This window comes from Sorghum bicolor, chromosome 7 (assembly GCF_000003195.3).
Source record: "Sorghum bicolor cultivar BTx623 chromosome 7, Sorghum_bicolor_NCBIv3, whole genome shotgun sequence".
NCBI classification, from domain to species: domain Eukaryota; kingdom Viridiplantae; phylum Streptophyta; class Magnoliopsida; order Poales; family Poaceae; genus Sorghum; species Sorghum bicolor.
Window position 1 is genome coordinate 31,786,677 of NC_012876.2, and position 8,162 is coordinate 31,794,838.

Genomic DNA, 8,162 nt, shown 5'->3' on the forward strand with positions numbered 1-8,162 from the left:
AAACATTTGAAGGAATGTGATGTAAACTTTTGGAGAGGAACTAAACAAGGCCTAAGTATTTTTCTTTTTGAACCTAGGATTTTCATAACTTATGTGCTCACAATCGGCAGCAACCATTACAACAATCAGAAATAGAGTTCGAAATGATCTCATTGTCTTCAGCACAGTTATACCCCCAAATTAGCCAACTCGTGGGCTACTGTATTACATTGTCTGGAGCACACACTTCAAACTGAATGAAATTGGTAGAGACTTTAAAACTTCAACTCGGGCCTTGTTTAGTTCCTGAAAAATTTTGCAAAATTTTTCAGATTCCCCGTCACATCGAATCTTTAGACGTATGCATGGAGTATTAAATATAGATGAAAATTAAAACTAATTATACAGTTTGATCGAAATTGACGAGACGAATCTTTTGAGACTAGTTAGTTTATAATTGAACAATATTTGTCAAATACAAACGAAAGTGCTACTATTCCTATTTTACAAAATTTTTTGGAAGTAAACAAGGCCTCGTTCACCAAGCCTTCCTCTGGTCTGTCATAGGCTTCGACTAAATTCAGTGCGTGAACGACCAACAGAGCATCGGACTCCAGAATCAGCCTTTCAATACTAAGGTTTAACGCTGTGTGCATCCCCTGAAGGCAGGCTATCACTTCGACGTGAAAAGCAATGAGTAGATGACTAACTCTTCCTCTTCCTGTTGTTACTATATATATCTCCATCGCTGTCTCTGATAACAAAGCCCCAACTGCCTGTGTCGCCGCCAGCTCGGAACGAAGTGTCACAGTGTAGTTTTTAACACTCCATTCGGTGGTTTGTTACATTGGCCTGGCAAATTCGCAATTCATTTGGAGTATATGCAATAGTACTACTAACATTGTGTTAAGCGTCACGCGGTCTATACATAAGTGACTCCTGACTCGCAAACTCTAACGTACAAATTACAGGATAGAACCAGTGGCTGCAACAGAACGTGTCATGCTAGACAGCCTAGACTGAGGCTGCTACTGGCTCCGGCGCGTCCGTTGGGCGGTGGGAACTCTCCGGCGAGGTGAAGAAGGGCGACACACACCATCGCCTGCTGCGGCGGCTCGTCCATCCCATCGCTCTCTTCCTTGTGCGCGACCCGCCTCTCGTCGTCGGAGTCCGCGGCGGAGCTTGGCCGAGGACGGCCGCGGAGGCATGACCATGAGGCACGGCGGCGGGAGCTGCGGCGAGGCCGCCATCGTCCGCGGGCTCTCGGTCGTCCTAGGAGGCATCGAGAGCAGCACCCCCGGGAGACGTGCGTGCGCCACGGCGAGGTGCGCCGCAGGCCGCCGTCTCGCCATGATGACGAGGGATCGAGAGAGAGGCGCCGCCGCACCAGCAGGAGCGCCGCAAGCCACCGACGACATCGGAAGAAGAAGCGGAGAGGCCAGGTGCATCATGTCGTAGTACGTTATGGGATTATATTGAGTGATTAACAGTTACTTACTACTAGTTCCTATTGGGCACAAAGTAGGTCCAAGAGTTGCAACGTATAAATAATGAGCTCAGTCAGCTATGTAAAACTTTGGATCAAACAGAAATTCCATCAGTGTTATAAAAAAATTAGAAGATGCAATCATATAGGCACACAAAGACATGTCGGCCAAAATTAGGGGAATAAAACGACAATTAACAGTTTGGTCCAAGAGTGACAACTATAAACCATGAGCTCAGTCAGCTCTGTATCACTTTGAATCAAACAGAATTTTTGGTGTTACAAAAATCAACAGAAGCAATCATATATATATGCACACAAAAGACATATATAGTGTCAGGACTCAGGAAGGGCAGTTTCTAAAAACGTACTGTACAGGCTCTCTAACATGCCGGCAGTTGTGATCCTCGGAGCATCTCCAACAGTTATGTAATTGGACTTTGCATTCTTGAAATTTGTCAAAAACCTCAAAAATGGCTCCCCAACAGTTTTGCATTTGACTTATGCATTTTGGCAAACTTAGCATTTGATAGACCAAACTTAGCATTTTTGCATAGGCATAATGACTTGGCAATTTTGATATCCCTAGAATCTTGGAATCTTGGACTTCTTGTTGTGCCCGCACTCACCACGTCGGTTGTTTCCCGCGATACGAGTCCTCATCGCGCGCGTTTATTCCCTTCCCCCCGCGCCGCCTTCTATTTTCTGCGCGCCGCCTCCGTCTCTTGCAGCGACGCACGAGGCTACGCGAGATCGATCTTCGACGCGCGGGGTAGGAGATCGAGCGCAGCGACTGGTTTTGTTGCAGCGACGAGAAGGGTAGGAGATCGAACAGCCCAATGCCTATCGTCCGCCAGCGTCGCCAGATGCCGCAACCTCACCCTCCCGCTCGACCACCTCCGACGTCCGCCGAGAAATTAGGACGCGGACGACACGGACGCGCGACGCCTGAGACAATTGGCGGCGACGTGCGAACGAGTTGCACGCGACGGGCGCCCGCGCGACGCGCAAGAAAAGTTACCGCAAATATGAAAGATTCCCGAACAAAAATAGCTGGGTCCACTATTTTGGAAAATGTCAAGTCAAAAATGACAAACACTTGGAGATGGACTTATTTTTCCTTTGGCAAAAGGTTTAGGGACTTGGCAAATTTCAACAAATGACAAATTTCAATTGCATAACTGTTGGAGATGCTCTTAATCGCTTGCATTTGCCAAACCAACCATCTTGGGCATGTTCCGGTCCTCCTTAAATCTCTCAAGGACCGTCCCCTTGACAAGCTCTGGTTTTTCATCTCGTGCATTCATTTGTATTCCCCAACATTCAGTAACTTCTTGGCTGAATCTGTTTGTCTTGGAAAGGGAGGGCTTTGTAAACAACAATTCTACAAGTAAATGAGTGCCCTTGATCGATATTTGCAGATAAAAAGAGTCCGAAATGGTGTGGCTCCCCTCCAAAACTAATATCATTAGGTATCTTCTCAGACCTGAAGTTTATAGCGTACTGCCAGGATAAGCTAATGATGTAAGCTACTCCTTCCAAATTGTAAGACATTTTGGCTTTTCTAGATACATTGTTTTTACTATGCATCTAGATATAATGTATATCTAAGTGCATAACAATAGCCATAAATCTAAAAGCCAAAAAGTCTTATAGTTTGGAACCGAAGAAGTACCGTTTATAATTCTGGAGATGCTGAGTCAAAATACAAACGTGAAGAAAAGTAAAACAGAGCAGATGCTTGAACTGAGCAAGGCATACCCATTGCAAATTTTTGTTTGCTCATGTTGGCCGGAAAATGGATGCTTGAGGATATAACTTGAAGAGGAATGTCTTCATGTCACCATAAAAAAAATTGAAATAAAATGTCACCATAAAAATCGTTGTGCCTTTCCCAAGGCTAGGATGCAAATCCACCATAAACTGATCCTTCTGTACCTTCAACAATCAGAACAGTCTTACATCTCCATTCCTATAAACACAAGATACATATCCAAGAATTGCATATATAGTTCCAAAAGTTATTAATATAGAAAGCATAGGCTGTGAGAGGGCAAGTATAAGGACTCTGATGAATCATGATAATAGGTTGTTAAACCGACAAGCTTGTGCACATTATTAGCAATGAGAACTGGCACTGGCAGTCAAAGAAAATAACTGAAATCATGCAATGAGGGTGGAATTTTAATTTCAGTATGCCATTTCCATATATAATAACACACCTTTATAATTATGGACAAGTTGAAGTTCCACTTCAGAAGATACGATTTACAAAATTGATAAGTACTCACGTTACTTTGCCTAAGAAAGTGTTGAACCTTTGTCCATGAAGAGAACTACGATATAGAAGCTTCCATTCTTGCACCTCATGTTGGGAAAAAGCAGCCTTCGATATGGCAGGCATACACTTTATTCAGAAGTACCAATTAGTGGATATGTTTTGAGAATTTTTAGGATAATGAAGCACTGGTACTTTAAACCCTGATCTGCCTGCAAACAAACTAAAATCTGAAAAAGCATGACATAATACATCAGAAACATTATGTACAGCATATGGTCATCCCCATTAGGGACTTATCATGTTGCAATGTTTCAAAAAGATTCATAGGAGAACATGTATAACAATTCACTTTTAAATTCGTCCTATATTTCAAGAAAGGAATAGGCAAGCAGTCGATCTGAAATTGTTCATCATGTGCTGACAGTTATACTTGTGTTTTTTCATATCTCAACATCAAAGATGAATACAGAATTGAATTTCTGCAGGTTTATTCAACTTTGCAGATACTGCATATACATAGAGCCATTTTATATTGTACTTTAATGATGAAAATGCTGAATTTAGGAGTACCGGCAGAATGACAAGAATAAGGCATACCTGAATCAGGTGGCATCAACAAATTCCCAAGGAATTTCCTCATTGATGGCAAGAGGATCACCAGTTCATGAAGTCTGATATTGATATAACTTCTCTGATACCCCTTCAACATCCTTGGAAAATACTGCAGAATTGAGGAGTGCTTCAAATGTTCTGTTGTTGTAACCTTCCCCAACTTCTTTGTTTTCTGTAAATATAGTTTCGTCCGATTTTTACAACACCTTTCATTTGAGTGCGCAACTGTCACTCATAAAATTCTGGTGCAGAAATGAAAAGTTCAACCCCGAGTCCCCGACGTGAAATGATGTTACGGAAGTCAATAATACTATTGTGATGTACTAAGTAAAACAGAAGGGCAGAAAGAAGATGATGTAACTTTTGATTAACAATTGCCTGCTATACTTTGCATCACTTATTAATGCAATTGTAACAGTTTAAAAAAATACTTGTGCTGAACCAAGCAAAAACTAACGTCCGCTTGCGCCGAACCCAGCTCTATGGCAGAGCACGTGCCTCTTCATCTATCTGTTGGCGGTGAGCACGGACCTCAACGACGACGAGACGCTGAGGACGCGCGTTGCGCGTTGGCATGAGCTTCACTACAACAGCTACTCTGGCTAGGGTTCGTTCGCAGCCAAGAAGACAAGAATCACGGACCTCGGCTTTTGGGGAAACAATAACCATCCACATCTTGGGGAGATTCGGCCGGATAAGGCTGAGCTGATTGCAATACAACCTCTGTGACTAGTTGCCCGCCCAAAATCCAAGATTTACAAGCTCTTTTTTTTTACAAGAAGAATCCTCAGCGAATCTTGTTTGCAAAGGCTGGATTTGTCCCCGCGCCGCTACTGCAGCTGCACAAGAACTGAAGGCTGCAGCTCCCGTGCCCAGCACGCACACCGATGGTGTTCCACGGAACGCCTCACCGGGAATCATCGGGTCCGAACGTTCGGACCCGATCGCTCTACCGATGACGCACGGGAATAGCTGATAGTGCAGATGACGCGCGGGAATAGCTGGTAGTGCCGATGACTGGTAGGCGGGAATAGCTAGGCACGGGTAAAGATTGCCAAACGGGCCGCATAAAACGGGCTGGCCCGAGTCCGGTGCGAAAAAACCCGGCCCTAACACGGCCCTAGCCCGGCCCGATGCCGTGCCCGTGCCTCGGCCGTGCAGTCGGCCCGTAGTGCCAGCCCGGGCACGGCCCGCTCCAACGGGCGGCACGGCTTAGCCGTTGGATGAGAGAGGAGGGAGCAGGGCCGTTGGATTTAGGGCGAGGCGGGGGCGCAGGGCTGGCCATATATAAGCCGGCCGCTGCGGCCGCTCCCTCCGCAAACCCTAGCTCCTCTCAGTCTTCTCTCTCGCGCCCTCGCCCGTTCGCATCTCGCTGGTCGCTCCTTGCCCGCAGCGGCGCAGGCCGCTTGCAGCTCGCTCATCGCCCTCTTGCTCTCTCGCTCGTCGCCGTCCCCTGCTTCGTCGTATCCATGGCGAACTCCGGCGAGTAAGAGGTCACATCTGGTGGGTTTCATCCTCAATCTCTACGCTCTCCCCTCCTCTCTGCCCTCAATCTCCCTCTTCTTGATCAGATTTGGTGGTTCCCCCCCTCAATTTGCATCTGTTCTCTTGTTCTTGATCCCTGAAAGTCGATTCCTCCCCGACTGCTCCCTATCTTTTGTCTGTCGTTCTCATCACCGGCTAGCGCACCCTCCAGGGCTCCGGTCTCCGTTGAGGTACCGAGGGTGTGCTCACGGTCCTTCCCGTCATTTCTGGTGCTCCGGCTGCAGAGGTAATCCCTAACCCTAATTCCTAACCCTAACCCTAATCCTAACTACTTGCTTTGTTCCCTTTTTCATTGATGCAGTCGTTGAGGTACCGGAGACGGCAAGGATGGCCCTAGACGACGATGAATGGGAGTTTGATCACTCGCAGTGCGGGATGCCCGGGGATGATGAGGACGACAATGTCCAAGACGACGTTGTTGCGGCCTTTGGGCGGTCTGCTGCTGATCCCCATCCCCGTGATGATGATGGCATCCCGGTGGATGCGGCTGCAGCCGATCCCGAGGGCGACGGTGGCGATAGCGAGGTAGCAAGCTCCAATCGGCCTTCTACCTCTACTGTCTGGGAGGATTTTGACAAGTTGTGCAAGAAGGTTCCAGGTAAGAAGAACACGGTCAGGTATGGTGCTGTCTGCAAACATTGCAAGAAGAAATACTCTGCTTATTCTGCTAATGGTACTGGGCATCTTACTCGACATCTTAAGGTTTATGTTCAGCGTCATGAGAAATGTCGCATGTCTCAAACTCATATTGGTTTTAAACCTGATGGTTCTTGAAAGCCCTAGTTTGGTTTTGGATAATTGATGAAACCCTAGTACTAACCTCTATGCTAAGTATGTGTAGACTTAATGAGGTTGGTACATGCCAAGTGATGGAGCAAGAGATGATCATGGTGATGATGGTGATGACCACAAGATGATCAAGTGCTTAACTTGGAAAAGAAGAAAGAGAAAAACAAAACCCTATGGAGATCAAGGCGTCCGGTGCAGACAGTGCCTGGCCCAGCTTTTCGGCGCTTTTCGAGAAAATGAAGTGCATATTTTCTATTGCGCCGGTGGGAAATTTGGAGAAGTCGCGGGAGTGTTTCTCGCTGAGAAAACACTCACCGGACGCTGGCTTCTGGAGCACCGGACGCTGCGTCTGAGCGTCCGGTGCAGACAGTGCCTGGCCCAGCTAGGGTAAGGCACCGGACGATAGGCACCGGACGCTGGCTTGAGCGTCCGGTGGTTAGCGTCCGGTGTGCGGGCGTTTTGCGACCCTCTCTGCGCATGGGTCCGGTGAGCACCGGACGCTGAGGGTGCGTCCGGTGGCTTGCGTCCGGTGACCCTGCGAGTTTGCGGAACTCTCTGCGCATGAGTCCGGTGCGCACCGGACGCGTCCGGTGCCCCTTTAAGAGCGTCCGGTGACCCCGTATTTCGCCCAGTGAAAGACCCAACCGCTCTATTTGTTTGAGGGGCTATATATACGTGTTTGGCCGGCTTGGGGCTCAGACTCTTAGCATTCTAACATACTTGACATCCTTGTGAGCCTAAGCAAACACCTCCCACTCATCTCCTTCATAGATTATACATCTTTGTGAGATTGGGAGTGATTCCAAGTGCATTTGCTTGAGTGATTGCATCTAGTGGCACTTGGGGATCGTTTTAGCTGCGGTTTTCTTGTTACTCTTGGTGGTTGCCGCCACCTAGACGGCTTGGAGCAGCGGAGGAGGATTGGCACGAGTTGGTGATTGTTCGTGGCCATCTCCCGGTGATTGTGAAGGGTCTTGTACCTTCCCCGGCGGAGAGCCAAAAGGTAACTCTAGTGGATTGCTCGTGTCATTGAGTTACCTCACTTGTGGGTAGGTTCTTGTGGTGTCCTAGTGAGGACGAGGTTCGTGCTACACCTCTTAGCCACCGAACCACCAAGTGTTGGTCGACACAACGGGGACGTAGCGTGCCGGCAAGCACGTGAACCTCGGGAGAAAAATTCTTTGTCTTCATTGTGTTTATTCATTGGATTTCTCCCGGTGATTGGACTTCATATTATTGATTGGTTCATCCCCTCTACGCGGCGGTATAAAAATCAAACCATCTCTTTTTACATTCCCGCAAACTAGAGTAGCTTTCTTACTTGTATAGAAACTTTAGGTAGCTCTCTAGTGTAAGTAGTGACATAGCTCTTGTGTGCCTAGAGATTATATCAACTAGAATTATTGGATAGGTGGCTTGCAAACACCCCTTTAGAGCTAGAGCAAAAAGCTTCGCTTTGTTATTTACTAA

At 47.1% G+C, this 8,162-nt stretch overlaps 1 pseudogene; it reads right to left on the reverse strand.

The window, feature by feature from the left end:
• Positions 2,662-5,279, reverse strand: LOC110437253 (annotated as a pseudogene).